The sequence below is a fragment of the Mya arenaria genome, chromosome 7, assembly GCF_026914265.1.
Source record: "Mya arenaria isolate MELC-2E11 chromosome 7, ASM2691426v1".
Taxonomy (NCBI): Eukaryota; Metazoa; Mollusca; class Bivalvia; order Myida; family Myidae; genus Mya; species Mya arenaria.
In genome coordinates, this window is record NC_069128.1 from 55576769 (window position 1) to 55596296 (window position 19528).

A 19528-nucleotide genomic window follows, 5' to 3' on the forward strand; every position below is an offset into this window, starting at 1 on the left:
GTTATGCATTTCAGTGTTTCAACAAAGTTATTATATAAAAGTTACAGTTCGGACATTTGTATAATCATGTAGACTGCACATACGTAAAAGGACATAGTCAATATATTGGGCATTCGACCTTGTTATTTCACATTATTGAGAACATCTAAATATGTGCCTAAAATACGAGAATTACATTAACATATACATTCTAGCTCTTCTAAACTGAGTGAATTCTGTGCTTCACGTTTGTATGAATATATCCGTTACTCTGTTATCGTCCTTTCCTATAACTCATTCATCAGCTCCCTGAATACATTTCAACCGAAAGATTTAGTCCCCGGAAGCAAAAAAGTTATGTTTCATATGCCATGCTTCAATTTGGCTTATTGGGTGACGCCATAATTATGTATAATTATTTTATGTGCCTAACACTTTAGATCTGATTAGAAAACAAGACAGCTTTGAAGAATATTTTGAAAATCTAAGGCATTTTGGCTCAATGGCAAATTACACCAATTTGGAAGTGCCTACTCATTGTTACATGTCTAGTTTATTTAAATTAACACATGACCGTGAATCAAAACATGTTTATAACCATCTTGAACAGGTGGTGTTAGTAGTTTATACTCCGGGTCCTGGCGTGAGCACATTGAAGGGCCCCAGAGTGACAGTTCAACCACCGCCCACCTATCCTGGGCGGTGAACAAGTACTAGGTGCCTTCACTTCTGCAAGGAACTGACAACTTCTGTACATGCCAGGGGCAGTGGTACAGTGCGAATGGTCGTAGAAAGGATTTCATAACCAATCGAACCCGGGTTATCCGATTAACAGTCCAACGCTCTACCGACTGAGCTAACCGGGCGGACACCATCTTGAACATTGGCTTCCTTACATATTTATAGGTTTTGAAGCAGAATGGTTTGTGATTTCGAAAACAGGCTGACCGTGCTGGATCTACTTGATCTACTTTTTGTTTTTCTATAGTTTTTCACATAAATTTTGAGAAGGATTGCAAAATGGATTATGTAACGTCTTGTTTAATTTAATTAAAAGAACAAAACTACAAATGTTATCAATATTTTATTTTGGGTTAATTATTTAAAATATTATTAGGAAATACCCTTTCAAATCAAATCAACATTATCGTCACCAGGTATCAGTATGGCAAATGGAACGATAAAACGAACATCACATCTATTCATCCGATGTCTGAAATGTCAGCAACATTTATATTACACTGATTAAAACAGATTCTCATTTATAACATTTTACCGTGATTTATAAACCACCGAATTGACTTTAATAAACTCATTAAAAATGTTTGATATTATTTCGTATTATATAGATACTCCGATTACTTCTTATAGTTTGGCTTTCGACTTCACGTCAAATTGGTCTCTCACACACATACATGCAACACAACTTTTGATTAGGACTTAAACAACTTTGTTGTCTCCATTTCGCGCCGTTGTCGTCTTTAATTACATTAATGCAATTCTTGTTACGCAATAGAGATGTTTCGAACAAAGGAGATGAGTAGTTCCACAGTTCTCCGGATGTCCAGCTGAATTGTCCATCGGATTTAAAGCGTTGTGCACCTATCCAATAGGGGTGTCCGGGGTGGAGAGAATTAAACTGCTCCAAGATAAAATCGTCTTCGTCTTTGTCAGATATTGTCGCAACATATGCTTCCATGTCTGCGCATGTCTTTTTTGCGATTTTCCCGTTTAGAAAATCATTCCGAAACAAATAGCACGAATGCCCAAAGTGAAGCCATCCGTTTTCACATGGTCCTCTAAGTTGATGTGAAACCGCATATATTGCCAAACCTGGCTGTGCTGACCACCTTTCAACGCCGAGTGTGTCCTGAACGAGCAAATTACATACCGGACGGTTTTTAAAGAAGCGTATGGTTTCACTGCACTGCGAAGATCCTGCATATTGAGAACAAAGACCTATGCAATTCACAACTGAACGTGCCAAAACACTCTTAATGATTATCCCCGACAAGACCGATGTTCCTTCGAGTTTCGTGTATTTGGTAAATTGATTGCATACCGCAGTTGTTAACAAAAGGCATGCAAATGTTGCACATAGACAAGGCAAATGCATTGCGTCAAAATACAGCGTAATTCTCCTCGCTTATGTGTGTTTGCCAAGCAGGAGATTTAATATATTGTTCTACTTATGAAACATGCAAACGAGACCATTGTGGTAGAAATCTAATCATATAAGGGGATAATATACAAATTATGCGTGCTATCGAATCGCAGTTGATGACAAAGACCATAAATAATTCAAATATCGCGTTACATGGTTAAAGACAATTTATCAGGTTTAGGCGTGCTTTCAGATATTACGTACGTTATTATTGAAATAAAAATATGTTCAGTCTATATCATAAAATTGGGGTTGGGTGAGGAAATTTCGTATACTGGTTGTGTTAACTCGATTAGACGCATACGTATTAGTATTTAACACATTAAATACATTCATTAAAAAGGTTAGGATCAATAATATAAATAATGTGTATACGGTTTGGATCGATAAATCCGACCCGAGGGCATTTTCGTAAGCAAGTCTTGCCGAAAATAGATACTTGGTATTTTTGTTCCATGTGTGGGTATATAAAACCCCCACATCCTCGTATATTCAACCAAACAGCGCCACCGTCGCTGTTGACTGCCGCCATGATGCGTTGTAATTTTTGTTCAATGGTGACGTCAAACGAAACAAATTAGAAGCTGGCGTAGTTTCACGTTACACATTTGGAACACAGGGGCAGGGTGAATTGTTATGACACCCCCCATATGACCACGCCCCCAGTTTAAAACAATAAATAATTCCAGGCTTATTAATAATGATGGGGGCACTGCTACCAGCGATAAGATGAAGACATAACACAGTTGGCAATAGAAAGTGTGCAAAAGATGCACATAGACTGATTAAATGCATCGTCTGCATTCAGTTGTATGATTTTTGCATTCATAAAACCTGAATATATAGCAAAACATTTCCATTGTTTTGTTCTGTATCTTCAAGAATTAATATATCATTTCGATGCGAAATATCATTAATAATTGATGTTAGCCATTTATACGAGTACAATTTCATGAATATAACACTTTGTTGCCATTAAATTGATGATAAATCACGTTTTAAATATCGCAAAGCTCGTTAGCCTATCGTTTGTTACTGATTCCTTTAATATAAAATGTATAAAACTTGAATACGGTATTTTAAGGAAAAATCATATACATTAACTTCATCTTATGAGCTTTCAGTCAATGAAGCACAATATCCCCCCTCCAACCCCCCCCCCCCGGTATATGCGGTGGAGAAATGTAGGTTCGCGGTATTCGTCTATCCGTTCGCCGGTCTGTCCGTTCGGAGAGATGACTATTTTACTAGTTTACATACAAAATAGTGAGACAAGTGTTATGAAGGCACAAGATTTCTCTTTATCATCCTATTCTTATGACTGTGTTTTTAATTTGTCCGTCCGAACTACTACAATGTAATTAATTCTAAGAAATAAATGCATCTTTCATGATGGTTTTCGAGGCTATGTACTGGATTGGAGCATTAACACAAGATTTTTTTGTCTTTTAATCAATAAAAGCTAAAACATTTTTCAGTTAACAGTCATTATCGTGCAATTCATAAGAAGCATTTATTAAAACTTCGATGCACGTGTGTAAAACTATTGAACAAGTTTCGAGGCGAGTCCGTGGTCTAGTGGTAACACACTTTACTGTCAATTCTGAAGTCACAGGTTCGATTCCCCGCCGCACCACAGAAATTCTTAGCAAACTTAACAAACATTTGCTACATGCTAAATGTAGATAATATCATAGTTCTATCATAGTCACACACAGGTCTTAGATCATTAGTTGCATTTGTTATTTTTTATCTATAAGTAGCAATATGGGGACTTAGATCCATTTTAATAGCAATCAGTATACACATATGACACAGTATTTACAAGTATAATGAATTTTGTGATGAGCGCATGTGACTTTATTAAGTTGTGACCAAGCCGGACAAGTGGGTTTTCTGCGGGTACTCCTGTTTCCCAAACAACACAAAACTAGACTCTCGCGCAACATCGTGCCAACAAGAGTGACTCAGTATAAGTTATCATAACTTTCTTTACAATCGTTGTAAATATATAATGTTGAAACTAAGAAATTGTGATTTTACAGCTTCTCAACATAAGACAGGTTTATTACATGACATGCAATAATTCAAGATTTATTTGAAAGCGCGATAAAGATACGATCTCTTAATATCAACGTAACAGCTATTATAACATTCACTAATCAGTAATATATTAATAATTTAATAGAAGTAGTGATTTAAGGTTAAACTGGCTTTTTAGATGTCCCATTTTATATCATGATATCATTACGAGCATCAGTATGTTTTTAAAGAGAAATTAATACCCTAACAAAAAGGGATTAGCCGCAACAACGATTCGAATTTAAAGTATGTATTGTTCATTTTGTGTCTTTCGTAAGATGTGTTTTAGATTTTGTCTCTTTAATCAGGGCTTTTGTTTCTTGTCTTAATATTATAGGGCTTGCACACGGACATTACATATCTGCAGCAGCCCATAAATATATAATGAGATAAGTTATAGATAGTAATATAAGTTTATAAGTTATAATCAGATCTGACTTTGATTCCCTAGGATGATCGTTTTCTATGCGTATATTTTCAAGTCATGAAGAATAGTTGATTATGTTGTTGTCGTTTTTGTTGCTACTGTTATTTGGCTGCAGTTGTAGGCGCAGTGGTGGTTGTTGTAGAGATAGTTTTTTATGTTGTTTTTAATGTTGTTGCTGTACGGGTATTAGTGGTATAAGTAGGAATGGTATTGGTTCTTGTTGGCACCGTAATAGTTGGTGTATGCTTAGTAAAGGTAGATGGCATTGTGTTTGTTGTCGTGAGTTGTGTTGGCATAGACAGATGTACTGGAAAAAGTATTTCCAACGCTGTCACGGGCTAAATTTCGGGCAAGCAGTGAATACTGCAGTGCTAGAAGAGTTTTGGTTTAAAGATAGTTCTGTTCCGAGCTTGCCTGATATGGTCGAGCATTTACGATAGTGTAACAATTAACCCTCGTGGACACAATCCGACCAAGATAAATATAGTTTTAAGAATTGGTGGTGTTGATGTTGTTATTGTTGTTGTAAGAATATGTTTTATTGTTTTTGTATGAGGCGTAGTTTTATGAATATGTGTTGTTGTTGTTGTTCTTCTTCTTCTTCTTCTTCTTCTTCTTCTTCTTCTTCTTCTTCTTCTTCTTCTTCTTCTTCTTCTTCTTCTTCTTCTTCTTCTTCTTCTTCTTCTTCTTCTTCTTCTTCTTCTTCTTCTTCTTCTTATTACTTTATCAAGCTATTTTTATTATTATTATTATTATTATTATTATTATTATTATTATTATTATTATTATTATTATAATTATTATTATTATTATTACTATTATTATTATTATTATAGTTATTTTATTTTTATTATTTTTTTATTTATTTTTATTATTACATTTTAATATCAAATTTATCAAACAGCAATGTCATTTTGGTCAATCATATATGTCACAGTTTGAAACTGTTAAGAATAGGATCCTATTTTTCCCAGACATGTTAAGAATATGATCTGGGAATAATAAGGTCCTACAAAGCACAGTGTACGAAAAAAGCCCTTCAAAACGTATTGATGTAACTAGCTAATTGGTATTTCGCTATTATATATGCCATTCAAATTATTGGAAACCCAGCCTTATTGGTTTTAACGCAATGTGTAATAGGAAACACATAGCAACACCTCTTGTTACCGGAACAAAACAGGACAGAACAAAACAGAACAGAACAGAAGTTTATTTCAACTTATGCGTATTGCATGTTGTCAAACAAATACAAACAAGTAAACATAGTTTCATGCATGTGCTCATCATTACAGGGTAGCCAATATCAATAACAAGTCATGAATAGCTTAAGAAATATGGAGAATGTTCATGTATAGCAATATGTGAATACAAATAGATATTATTAAATATATAATAGAAATACGGGTGGTTAGTGGTTACAACAGTGATTATATACGTTCAAAACTTAAACAATAGCATTGATTAATAAGTTTCTTACTTTATTTGCCGTACCAAGAATTAACATAAATGTACCATGGTTTCTTTGTATCACTTCTAACTAGTTGATTACAACATGCTAGGTTTTTCAGTACGTAACCTGTGTGCTGATACACGTTATTTAGGAAGGTATTTTGTATTGTTTTTGTTATATTATATATTTAGATATTCAGCCAATACAAATGGCAATATTTAATAATTACCACGTAAACAGCCGCTGTACATATACTTTGCTTAACTCCTAGAAGCGATTAGCAAAAACGTAGGTGGATCCTTTCTATGTATTTTGGTTTTAAAACTGAACTCGGATAATTGAGGATCGAACATATAAGTTATAACCAGTGGTTCTTTTTTCTATTTTATTTCGTAGACTAGGGAAATAAGCCTGTAAACACAATTGATACATTTTATACAATATAGTATTTACAACGATAAAACATCATTATTACAATAATGCAATAATACTATCGTAACGAATAAAAGGAATACAACAATGCATGAAGTATCATAATTAAAACATTCCTGCAGCAATAAGATAAATAATCTTTTGCAAGATTATAATATACGTCGGGATAGTGCGTTCGTTAAAGTCGGTTCTTTAGATGATAGTGATTTAGCCGGGAAGGTTAGCACGGGTAATTTGGTAAGATAAAGCGCCCCCTATATATCTATAAATAGATCACTCATACGAGAACCGGAATGACCACTTGCATACTATACAAGTACATAACAGATACATACACGACATACATACGATACATTGACATTACATTTACAAGACATTGACTACTATCGCTCGTTTAACTTAATGATGAAATGATGAAACGAACGGGTTGTTACATTCTTCCCTGCAAAGTTAAATTCGTCCTCGAATTTGAGAATCGATGAAATTAACATTTCTTATTAGCCAGAATAAACTATAAACTATTAAGTAAAGTATCCTATAACTTTACACTTAAATAATATATAATATCTATAGTAATGGTTTATAAATGGGGAAACTAACCTAAACATCTCAAAAACAAATTGAAACATAGTATTGACGCTAAGTATGTGTTAATCAAAACATGATTAAATACTGAAAATACAACATATGAGACTCATGCAAAACTTAAAGTAGAAAGGTGCTTACAATACCCTGTAAAATATTTATAAGATACCCGGGAAATAAAACTCCTACCACGTTACACGACTGTAAATTGAACCTACAAAAAATATCAATCCAAATAAAAATGGCTACACGTAAAATATACAGTCCTGTGTCTGAGTAGATGACACCCACTCTCCATAACGGTTGGGTGGCTTCCGTTCTCTAACTGGCCGGCCTTCACGCACCACCGGTACTTCCGGTGGCGGAGGCGGCGGAGACGGATGTTCAATGCTACGGGTAGTCGGCGACGCTTCAAGAGCTGACGGTGTAGCTGTCGAACTTGACCCTGTCAGCAAAACTGCGAGACTTTCGTCCGGCCGGTTGGCCCTGTTTGCTGGGGTCGTATGCCGAAGCGGCGAGGTAGTAGTTGACAGAGACTCCCTGCATCCGAGTGACGACGGGGTTCTGTCCGACGTTAGTGTTCCTCCGTTGGGGAAACACATAGTGAATGACACTATCGTCAGATGAACTCGCGTCGGACTCGGATCTACCATCGTCTTTGGCTGTTGCCCTTGTCACCGGTCTGCGCGTCTTTGTTGGTTTCAAATTAGTCACGTCCTGGACTTCGTCTTTACCCGGAACAGACACAAACGGAAGCAGGAAGTTTCTGTGCACAGTGCGCACTGGTCCATTCTGCGACTCCAAACAAATCTGGTAGACGGGGACGTCTGGATCATGGATCCCTACAATGATATAAGGATCACGTTCCCATCTGTCTGCCAGTTTGTGTCTGCCCCTTAAGCCAACTTTCTGGACCAGTACCATGTCTCCAACTTCCAGACGGTTCTCTCGGACCTTGGCATCGTAGTTGTTCTTGTTGATGGCTGCACGCTTCTGTGCGCTTTCGCCAGCTAGCTGGTATGCGTACCGCATGCGCTCCTTCAGCCGCTCTACGTAGTTACCGGGCCTAACAACGTCCTGATCCTGGTCGGCATTTAGAAATGAATCAACGGACAACCTAGGATGCCACCCAAACAACAAACAATGAGGCGAAAACCCTGTAGTGTCATGCCTTTTAGCATTATATGCTTGTACTAACGGCCCAATATTCGTCGGCGGATCAACTTTCTGGTCACCCGTCAAGGTCCCTAACATCTTGAGTAGAGTTCGGTTGAAACGTTCACATCCACCGTTTCCGGACAGATGGTACGGGGTCGTCCTTGTTTTACGAACTCCTGCAATATCACATAGAGATTTTATTAACTTTCAATCAAAATTACGACCTTGATCACTATGAATTTGCTCTGGAAATGAAAAGTTAGCAATGAAATAACCATACAAGGCTTTAGCTGTGGCTTGAGCTGTAATTTTCTTGCAAGGGACGGCTTTTGCATAACGTGTAAAATAATCCGTTATAACAAGAATATCTTTGTAGCCGTAGCCGCATTTGCCTACGTCAATCTTGAGAAAATCCATACATAGTTGCATAGGACGGTTGGTAACGATGGGCAGAAGTTCAGCCCTCGGTTTCGTCGGGGTTTTGCGACAAACACAATTCAAACAGCCGGCGACCCTCTTGTCTATATCTGCCTCCAAACCAGGCCAGTAAAACCTCTGTCTGGCCAACCACATGGTCTTATCCTTGCCGGGATGGCCTACCACGCTGTGCACGCCATTGATGACGGTATCTATATGTGCTTCCGGTATGACGAAGTGACGAACCGGTGTGTTGTCCTGAATAGCGTTCCGGAACAGTACTCCACGGTCTATCACAAGTCTTTTCCGCTCCCGTAGGAGACGCTGCACTGCTAGTGGCTCGTTCCGGTGCCCTTCTTCCCCCTGTAGAGAACCGCTACTCAGGATCTGTATTACACGAGCAGTAACTGGGTCCTTCTGGTGCTCGCTCTTCCATGGTATTCTCGGCATGGTCAGTAGCTCAAATGTCTCACGTGTAGGTTGAGAAGTAGAGTCACTGGCCAAGCTGAAAACATACGGTATATTCTCCGTAACTGAAAGGCATACGGCAATAACAGCGTCCGGATATACAATCCTGCTCAAGCCATCAGCGTCTGTATTAGTTTTGCCTGTCTTATACACTATATGAAAATTGTAATTGGCCAGGGCTGCTACCCATCTATATTGTGTGAAATCAAGTTTAGAAGTTGACAAAACATACGTCAAAGGATTATTATCGGTCATGACCTTGAATGAGTTGCCATAGAGATAGTATCATGGACCTTGTCCGTGATAGCCCACTTCAGCGCAAGGAGTTCAAGCTTATTAGAGGGGTAGTTCCGCTCAGGGGCTCGGAGACCTTTGCTGGCGTAAGCCATAACGCGCTCCTTACCGTCTTGCTCCTGTAGCAGGACCCCCCCCCCCAAAGCCGAGACCTGGGGCGTCCACGTGAACCACGAAAGGCAAAGAGTGGTCGGCAATACCCAGGATGGGTGGCTCAGTGAGAAGCCTCTTAACCGAATCAAACGCGGACTGCTGGTCCTGTCCCCACTCCCATGATGCAGGAGGCTTAGCCTTCTTTTTCGACTTGCGACACTTCTTATTCGTGCAAAGCCCTTCCAGCAGCTTATTTAAAGGCTGGACAATTTTCGAAAAATTTGGAACAAAGCGACGATAATAGCCTCCAAAGCCTAAAAAGGACCGTAACTCCTTCGCGTCTTACCAGGATCTGTTGATGTGCCATCGGTAGAAATGAAATGTCCTAAATTCTCTACCGTTGTCTTAAGTAGCTCGCATTTAGATGTTTTAAACTTAAGGCCATGCTCCTGTAGACGTCTAAACACCGTATCTAACCTTTCCAAATGTTCGTCGAATGTTCTGGAAAACACCAATATGTCATCAAAGAACACGAGACAATCATTTAAATTAAGGACTGACATACAGAGCTCAGCTTATCTCTGAAAACTAGCCCCAGCATAACAAAGACCGAAACTCATGCGTGGAAATTCCCAGTGACAAAGGTTACTTACTGAGAAGGCTGTCTTCTCTTTGTCAGACTCTACCATCTCGACCTGCCAGTAAGCGGCTTTGAGGTCCAATTTTGAAAAGAATCTTGCCCCTGACAACACATCAACTGCATCGTCAAATCTAGGCAACATGTAGGCATCTTTGCGTGTTCTGCTGTTTATCATACAATAGTCAACAGAGAAACGCAGACTGCCATCTTTTTTCCTGACCAACACAACATTAGATGAGTAGGGAATGCCTAATGACATCACATGCTATCATTTCTTTTAAGTGTTGCCTAACCTCTTCATTCATGGCTGGAGGTATCTTGCGATAGGGCAAAAGGTGTATCATCTGTACGTACAATCTTATGTTTGACAGAGGTAATTATCAGTGACACCAGTACTAAAGATCTGTTTTCAATTAATCCTTAGCCTTAGCATCATCCGCAGACATATGCGCCTGCAGGTCACTTACCTGTTTGCGTACCTGATCTGAAGTAGATGGCATTTGGGACGCAACGGCGGAAGTATGAGCTGCTAGGCGTGGACGTGTACTGGGACCATTACTTGGTCGTGGCTGAGAACGGGTGATCTCTTTTTCAACCTGACGCAACTCTCGTACCAACTCGTTGTAATCTCGTACCGTGTCATATTTATGCCTAGTCTGCAGCCTCAGTGTTTCCGACGACAAACCTGTCTAGACATTATGCCTGAGAATGTCGTTCCTGGCAGCATACGGGATGTCGCCCTTGTCCATGATAATCTGCAAATGAGTCTCTAGCCTACAGGGAAATGTAGTAATGGACTCAACGGATTGCTGCGTTGAGTTAAAAAAAATGTTGTAAGAGATCCTCCTTAGACGACGCATTAGAAAACATAGCATCTAACTTATCCATTACAACGGTCAAACTAGAGCGTTCGCCTAATGGTACTATTATCTCCCGAGCCCTACCCCGTTGGGACGCACGAATTACCTTTAAAATGTTGACTTCTGACAGATCACCGACCCGTATCAAGCATTGTACCTCGTACCGCCATACCACATTTTGTACCTCACTCGGAATCTTGGGTAATGATGGACTTTGCACTGCAAACATCGACGGGTAAAATCCAGAAACCTGAGGATTAAAACTAAAATGATGACCCGGCATAGGCGTCGACATTGGTGGATAGCCTGGCGGCGGGAGTCCTCGGGGTGTGACTCACGGCTGCGTTATCACAACTTCCTCCAACTCCGCATTGGTTGATGTCTTGGGCTTGATGTCAAAATGGCTCATCATAGCCCGGACAACATCTTCCACAAAAACGTTCTGTGCCATACTGCAATAAAATATATAAAAACACACAAATCAAAACACGTTAAAAAAATCAAATGTCCGCATACAACTAGAAATGAAGATAATTGACTAATTATTCACCCTGAAGTAAAACAACACACCAATCAAGTAATACGAAATGATATTCGAAAAATGCTCAATACTAAAATGTCTATATCTTACGTTATGATTTTTTTTGTTATCCTGGCGATTGCAGTTGCCATGGCTTCCGCTTGCAGGATATAGATCGGGAGGGGGGGGGGGAGGGCGACCGGGCACCCATGCTTAATAGAACGAGACAGACTGAAAAACTCGGAAATGAAACCGTTGTTTTTTGCAGCTTTGTAGCCGTATGACCTAACATTTTCATCATAATTGAAAAGTTCCAGGCAGTTCCCCACCCATAACCAGTTTACCCGATCGAAGCCTTCTTTTATATCGAGAACGACTATAATGCCCTCTTCATTAGATTCTTCGACGTATGTTATTACATCTTGTATAAATATTTAAGCATCACTAATGTACCTGCCTTTTACATAGCCTTTCTGATCGGTGTGAATAAGTTTTGGAAGCATCGGCTTTAGGCGCTCTGAAAGACATTTTGATTTTTTTTTATTGTTAATGTTAAGCAATGTTATCGGACGCCATTTTTAAGCAAGTCGCTATCGCTGTTTTTATAAATTAATGATATAATACCTTTAAATTGAGAGTCTGTAAGTTTTTATTATTATCGCATATTGCATTAATCACCGTTAGGAATTCTTCTCTTATAATATCTCAGAAAAAATTGGTACCATTCGGCAGTGATTCTATCCTCCCCGGGGTGATTTCCCACGTTTAAAAGTTTTAATGACGTTATCAAGCTCAGTTATGTTTAAATTTGATTCAAGTTTATCTGATTAAGAAAGTTTTGTTGGTAATATTTTTATAAGTCTGCCCATTGAGACGGAACCTGTACCTTCAGAATTTTAAAGTTTTTTTTATAATATTTTGTTCTCCTAATATTGAATCTAAACCATATTTAATCACCCCCGAGTCTGTTTTAATATGATGCCAAAGTTTATTTTGCCGCGTTGTTTCTCTAAACTAAAGATGACTGACGAATTATCGTTATGCTGAATTGAATAAGCTTTTGAGCGCAGTTTATGTGTTTCATTCTTTGAATCATAATAATCCGCTAGGAGCCGCTTAATATTTGATTTTTTTTTCAAATATTTCTAGAGTGAGGTCTCTAGATAGTAATTCTGAGAGTGTTTGTTCTAGTTTTTTAATATTTGTTTCAGAGCGGCTTTTTGACCGGGTTTGTTTGTGTTGTGGTCTGTCAAAATACAAGGAACAATTTTGCATTGATCAATTTCGTCATTTATATTTTTTGAACCGAGAAAGACGTTTTTACGGGACATAGCATTATGTCTGATAAAGGCCTGATTTCTTCGACGCCAAACGTCTTCTAAGTAAAGTTTATTGCAAAGGGCTTTTAATTCTTGACACCCTTCGTCTTTTTTTACATCAAGAGTTGCAGCCCCTTTCCGATCGAGGCTTTTATAGAAAGTACAGTTAAAATCGCCTCCAAAAATATGGTTACAGTTGTCTCCTAACAAGGGCTTAAATTTATTAAAAACACATATCCGATCAAGGACGGCATTTGGAATGTATACATTAGTAAGTTAATAAGACGAGTCTTTCGAGAGAGTTGCTCTTAACGATAAGTCTACCGTGCTCGTCATTATAGACACTATTTTCAACTATATGTAGGTCAAAAATTGCGGCACCTCTTGATTGGCTACTACCATTATTCCAAATAATATTTCCCTCCCATGATTTATCCGATAGAGAAGCTTCGGATTTATTCGCACAGTGCGTTTCTTGCAAATATACAATATCATAAGACTTCTGCTGGAGATAATGAAATATTTTATCACGCTGAATTTTTTTCCGTATTCCGTTAACATTTAATTAGCCTATGCAATAAGCCATTGCGAATATAAGGGAATATAAAGATTAGCATGTACTATCCAATTATCCCTTGCTTGGTGAACCTATCATTTGACGGTAACGGATGAGAGTCTTGACTTCTTAGCCTCTTTGGTCTGAGGGTGGCGAGATAAAGCTCGTCCGAAATATTATCTACCAGAAAAGCTCCTAAATTGTCGTAGAGACGATCGATACCGACATTGTTAAAATAAATGCCAGAAGTGTCTCCCATCATAAATCATGCATCATACAGTGACTTCCCATTTTGTTGAAAATCTTCCTCATTATCGATCGACGAAGTGGAAACGTCTAGTAATGCTGTATAGTTTTCAAATTTTGCGTTTTCATTGAAACGTTTGATCGGAGAGCTTTTACCAAGTCTCGGTATGATGCTAGAAACCCAACACTAGCCTTGGGCAATGGACTTTTAACAGAAACGAGTGCATCAATAGCATTTTTAACAACCGTATCCCGTTTATCATGTTTCAGGTCAGTGGTACCTAAGTGAACACCCACTGAGTACACATTGTTTGGTGCTTAACTACTGTTCAAAATACGTTCGATCTCATCTAGTTTCGATCCCGATTTTGATAAGTTCAAAACATTGCCGTCTGTTGTGTTAAGTCGGCACGTGTTTGAGTCACAAATCATTAGTTTTGGTAGAGTCAGGAAATTTGTGTAAGAGCACGGACTTCCGCTTTCGCAAGGCTCCACCCGCTGACTGTTCTCTGATAATATGTTCTTGTTGCCAAGGTAGAGGCGTTTCAATCCCAGAATGCCGCGGATGACGGAGACTGTGTGACCCGCTTACGTGCATACTTCCGGTGTTGGCGTGAAGAGGTTATCTGGAGCTGTATGGTTTGTGGGTCCAGCAGTTGTCCGTAGGTCGACAATCTGGTAGGGGGTTATCGTCCCCGCCGGCGTTGGACTCTTTGATGTGTAAGATCCATCCTCTGATGAAAAGTCTGACTTCTCCCGCTGTAAAGAGTCTCAACCCTTTATATCCGCCATATAGTTCCCGTAGAGTTCCCTTGGGCACCTCATCTGGACCTTCCTTGCCACAGAAACGACAAAGAACATCTCGAAACTAAATTAGTAATTTTGGCTTAATACCTCATTAAATCAAGTGAGTACAGTCCCCTGTTCGAATTTTAAAGGCTTTTAAAGTCTACCCGGACAACTTTTGGTAACGATGACACAGGAGATCCTCTAATTTCGACATGTGCGATAGGTAGGATTTCTAAACTTTCATATGTAACCTTGGTAACTTGAATTCCATAGTTAAAAAACAGGTGGTTTTAAAGTTTAATCTTATACGAAAAACTACAGAAACAAGTGTAGAAGCCCAAAGTTTAACTATGAAACCCGTTTAATGACACAGGGTAAACGCCAAAGACAGAGAACACAAAAACAAACAATTACAAACAAGAAACATTCAACAACAGCACACAACTACACAAACAAACCAGTGCATATTTACTATATAAAAACCAGGTGTGTTTATCAAGGATTGTAAGGTACCGCCTGGTCAGTAAAATGTAAATTTATTGGGGGTTTAAACCAGTTTACGTGCACAAACCTCACTCTTATCCCAACAATTCTAATAAAGTAAAAACGTAAATGGAAAAACTTACTATTAACTTGAGGAAAACTTAATAATAATTAAATAATAATAAACTAAACATCAAGTACTTCAATGATTAGGGATTCCAAATCTATCTGCAGACGAAGGAATACAATTCAGAGTACCGAATGCAAAACTTCTGATAACAACATTTGCCCTTTAAATTTACTATGTTAATACTAAAGGGAGTTTGGATATTGTTAGCACTTGCAGTTTGGATATATCTTCAACGCGTTATTGTCCTCATACTCCTGATATTGTCATTTTACCGAATAAACAGTTGTTGGTGTTGGGGGTCGTGAAGCACTAGATATCAGTGGTATCTTGCATGCAAATTGATCAGTCGAAAATAGAACATATGTGGAAATTATTTATTGGTGTCTGTCCTCAAAATCGACATACCTATAAATTACGCGGAAACTCACAAGTCGTTATGAACACGAACGTGTAAGCGAAATATTTTACTTATGGATAGTTTGATACCGTATCTTAGACATTTCCCATATACAGTGGTATTCGGTGAATAATTATATGAATTTTGGATACATGGATACCCTAATTATTTTGTTGTCACCAGAAATAGTTCAATGAGTAGAGCTTAGTGTATCATACCATCACAAATAGTACAAACATACGTTATTTACTTTGAAGGATTGCAAAATGGATTAATTAATTTAAATAAAACACTTTTGTTTACATACAAATGTTATTATCATTTCATTTTGGGTTAGTTATTTAACATATAAGTAATCATTTAGAAATATCGACTAATGATTATCCCCGACAAGACCGATGTTCCTTCGAGTTTCGTGTATTTGGTAAATTGAATGCATACCGCAGTTGCATGCAAATGTTGCACATAGACAAGGCAAATGCATTGCGTCAAAATACAGCGTAATTCTCCTGGCTTATTTGTGGTGCGTTGTAATTTTTGTTCAATGGTGATGTCAAACGAAACAAATAAGAAGCTGGCGTAGTTTCACGTAATACATCTCGAACACAGGGGCAGGATGAATTGTTATGACACCTCCCATATGACCACGCCCCCAGTTTAAAACAATAAATAATTCCAGGCTTATTAATAATGATTGGGGCACTGCTACTAGTGATAAGATGAAGACATCACACAGTTGACAATAAAAAGTGTGCAAAAGATGCACATAGACAGATTAAATGCATCGACGGCATTCAGTTGTATGATTTTCGCATTCATAAAACCTGAATATATAGCAAAACATTTCCATTGTTTTGTTCTGTATCTTGAAGAATTAATATATCATTTCGATGCGAAATATCATTAATAATTGATGTTAGCCATTTATACGAGTACAATTTCATGAATATAACACTTTGTTGCCATTAAATTGATGATAAATCACGTTTTAAATATCGCAAAGCTCGTTAGCCTATCGCTTGTTAATGATTTCTTTAATATAAAATGTATAAAACTTGAATACAGTATTTTAAGGAAAAATCATTCACATTAACTTCATCTTATGAGCTTTCAGTCAATGAAGCACAATATCCCCCCTCCAACCCCCCCCCCCCCCCCGATAGATGAAATTGAGAGATGTAGGTTCGCGGTATTCGTCTATCCGTACGTCCGTCTGTCCGTTCGGAGAGATGACTATTTTACTAGTTTACATAACAAATAGTGAGACAAGTGTTATACAGGCACAAGATTCCTCTTTATCATCCTATTCTTATGACTGTGTTTTTAATTTGTCCGTCCGGAACTAATACTATGTAATTAATTCTAAGAAATAAATGCATCTTTCATGATGGTTTTCGAGGCTATGCACTGGATTGGAGCATTGACACAAGATTTTTTTGTCATTTAATCAATAAAAGCTAAAACATTTTTCAGTTAACAGTCATTACCGTGCAATTCATAAGAAGCATTTATTAAAACTTCGATGCGTGTGTAAAACTATTGCCCAAGTTTCGAGGCGGATCCGTGGTCTAGTGGTAACGCACTTTACTGTCAATTCTGAAGTCACAGGTTCGATTCCCCGCCGCACCACAAATATTCTTAGCAAACTTAACAAACATTTGCTACATGCTAGATGTAAATAATATCATAGTTCTATCATAGTCACACACAGGTCTTAGATCATTAGTTGCATTTGGTATTTTTTATCTGTAAGTAGCAATATGGGAACTTAGATCCATTTTAATAACAATCAGTATACACATATGACACAGTATTCACTAGTATAATGAATTTTGTGATGAGCGCATGTGACTTTAGTGACTTTTGTGACCAAGGGGGACAAGTGGGTTTTCTGCGGGTACTCCTGTTTCCCAAACAACACAAGACCAGACTCTCGCGCAACATCGTGCCAGCAAGAGTGACTCAGTATAAGTTATCATAACTTTCTTTACAATCGTTGTAAATATATAATGTTCAAACTAAGAAATTGTGATTTTACATCGTCTCAACATCAGACAGGTTTAATACATGACATGCAATAATTCAAGATTTATTTGAAAGCGCGATAAAGATACGATCTCTTAATATCAACGTAACCGCTATTATAACATTTACTAATTAGTAATATATTAATAATTTAATAGAAGTAGTGATTTAAGGTTAAACTGGCTTTTAAGATATCCCATTTTACATCATTTATATAATTCAAGTTTTATAGATATAAATCACAAATAATTTTTTTTCAAGAACAAAACATTTTTGAAACAATCCCAGAAAGAGTTACATTAAAACCCTGAGGTGAATAGATGGTAATGGGAGTCATGGCATCATTACGAGCATTAGTATGCTTTTAAAGAGAAATTAACCCCTTAACAAAAAGTGATTAGCCGCAACAACGATGCGAATTTAAAGTATGTATTGTTCATTTTGTGTCTCTCGTAAGATGTCATTTAGTTATTGTCTCTTTAATCAGGGGTTTTGTTTCTTGTCTGAATATTATAGGGCGTGTCCTTGTGTTTTGCATTGTATCATCACACGAAAACACACGTGCACACGAACATTCAATAACTGCAGCAGCCCTTCAATATATAATGAGATAAGTTATAACATTAGCAGGGCACTATTGTTGACATTTGTATACCATCGTTGATCTATCACAGAAATGTAAACGTATGTTTGTGTATGCGGTGTCTTGTGCTCCTAAACAGAGGTCTTTGTTTTAGTTTTCAGTGAATTCATGTAAATGCCGTCATATTCGCTCGACAAATAAACAGAGCTGAATTTCATTCCGTAGAATGATCGTGTCTAGGTATCCGTGAAGATAACTTGTAGCGATATGTATCAATTAAGTCCTAACAAACACAATACTTGAGGCCGAACTTTAGTTTGGTGCTCTTGTGTCGCACTTTGATAAGCACAGTGTCCGAAAAAAGCCTTTTTCAAAACGTTTTCTTGTAACTAGCTAATAGGCATTTCGCTATTATATTTGCCATAAACATCATTTGTAACGCAGCCTATTATATATAACATAAGTTTTATTCTCATTTTAAGTTATTGCTATCTCATATTAATAATAATAATAATAATAATAATAATAATAATAATAATAATAATAATAATAATAGTATTATTATTTGAAAATACAACAACAAAAACTAAAATACAAGATGTTTTGTCTTTTTCTATAATAAAACCCCCAGAACTGCACAGCATGATACTCTGATCGGAGACCTGATAGACAGCACAAGGCAATAAAGATAAAGATCAATATGTCAAGAAAATGTGTACTATACACGGATTGGGGGCGGGGGTGGGCCACTTAAAGGAGGCTTAAACTAGGCCTTTAACGCAATATGTGATAAAGAACACATTACAACACCTTCACTAATATAGCTGGTCACCATATGGCTTGTAACTGACAGCGCGTATCTAATGCACTTAGTATTAAAGCGCAATATTATATAACAAATGGTCAAAATACAGTTAATGCAATTCAAGAAATACACGTATAAAGTGTACAGCGAAATGTTTGCAATGCCTTTATATATATATGGCATATATACTTTCTCCTGCTCATGTTTTTTTGACATGTGCGTCTCTTACCAATTTCATTTGTAAACAATTATAGATGTTAACTTTTATTTCATACCTTTAAATGATTTAAAAATAGAATATGCAAACCTGAAAAAAATCCGTATCACACACTGTGTTTTCTGAGTCTTTATCACAGAGTAGCCTAGTGCGCATGCGCAAAGCTACTTTCACGTTACCGGTGTTAACAGTATTTGTTCGGTATAACAACATAAATACCAGACCCGTGGAGGGTTCTATCATATAATGTTAACCCGAGAGAGCTTATGTCAACCAAGGCCGCATCTTTCTCCATGGCATCTGATGTTTATATATTATATATTGACGGAATTAAATAGAGGATATTTGTTTATTTCAGTGTAAGATCGAATTTTATTTCACGAGTATCATAGAAAAACATATTTTC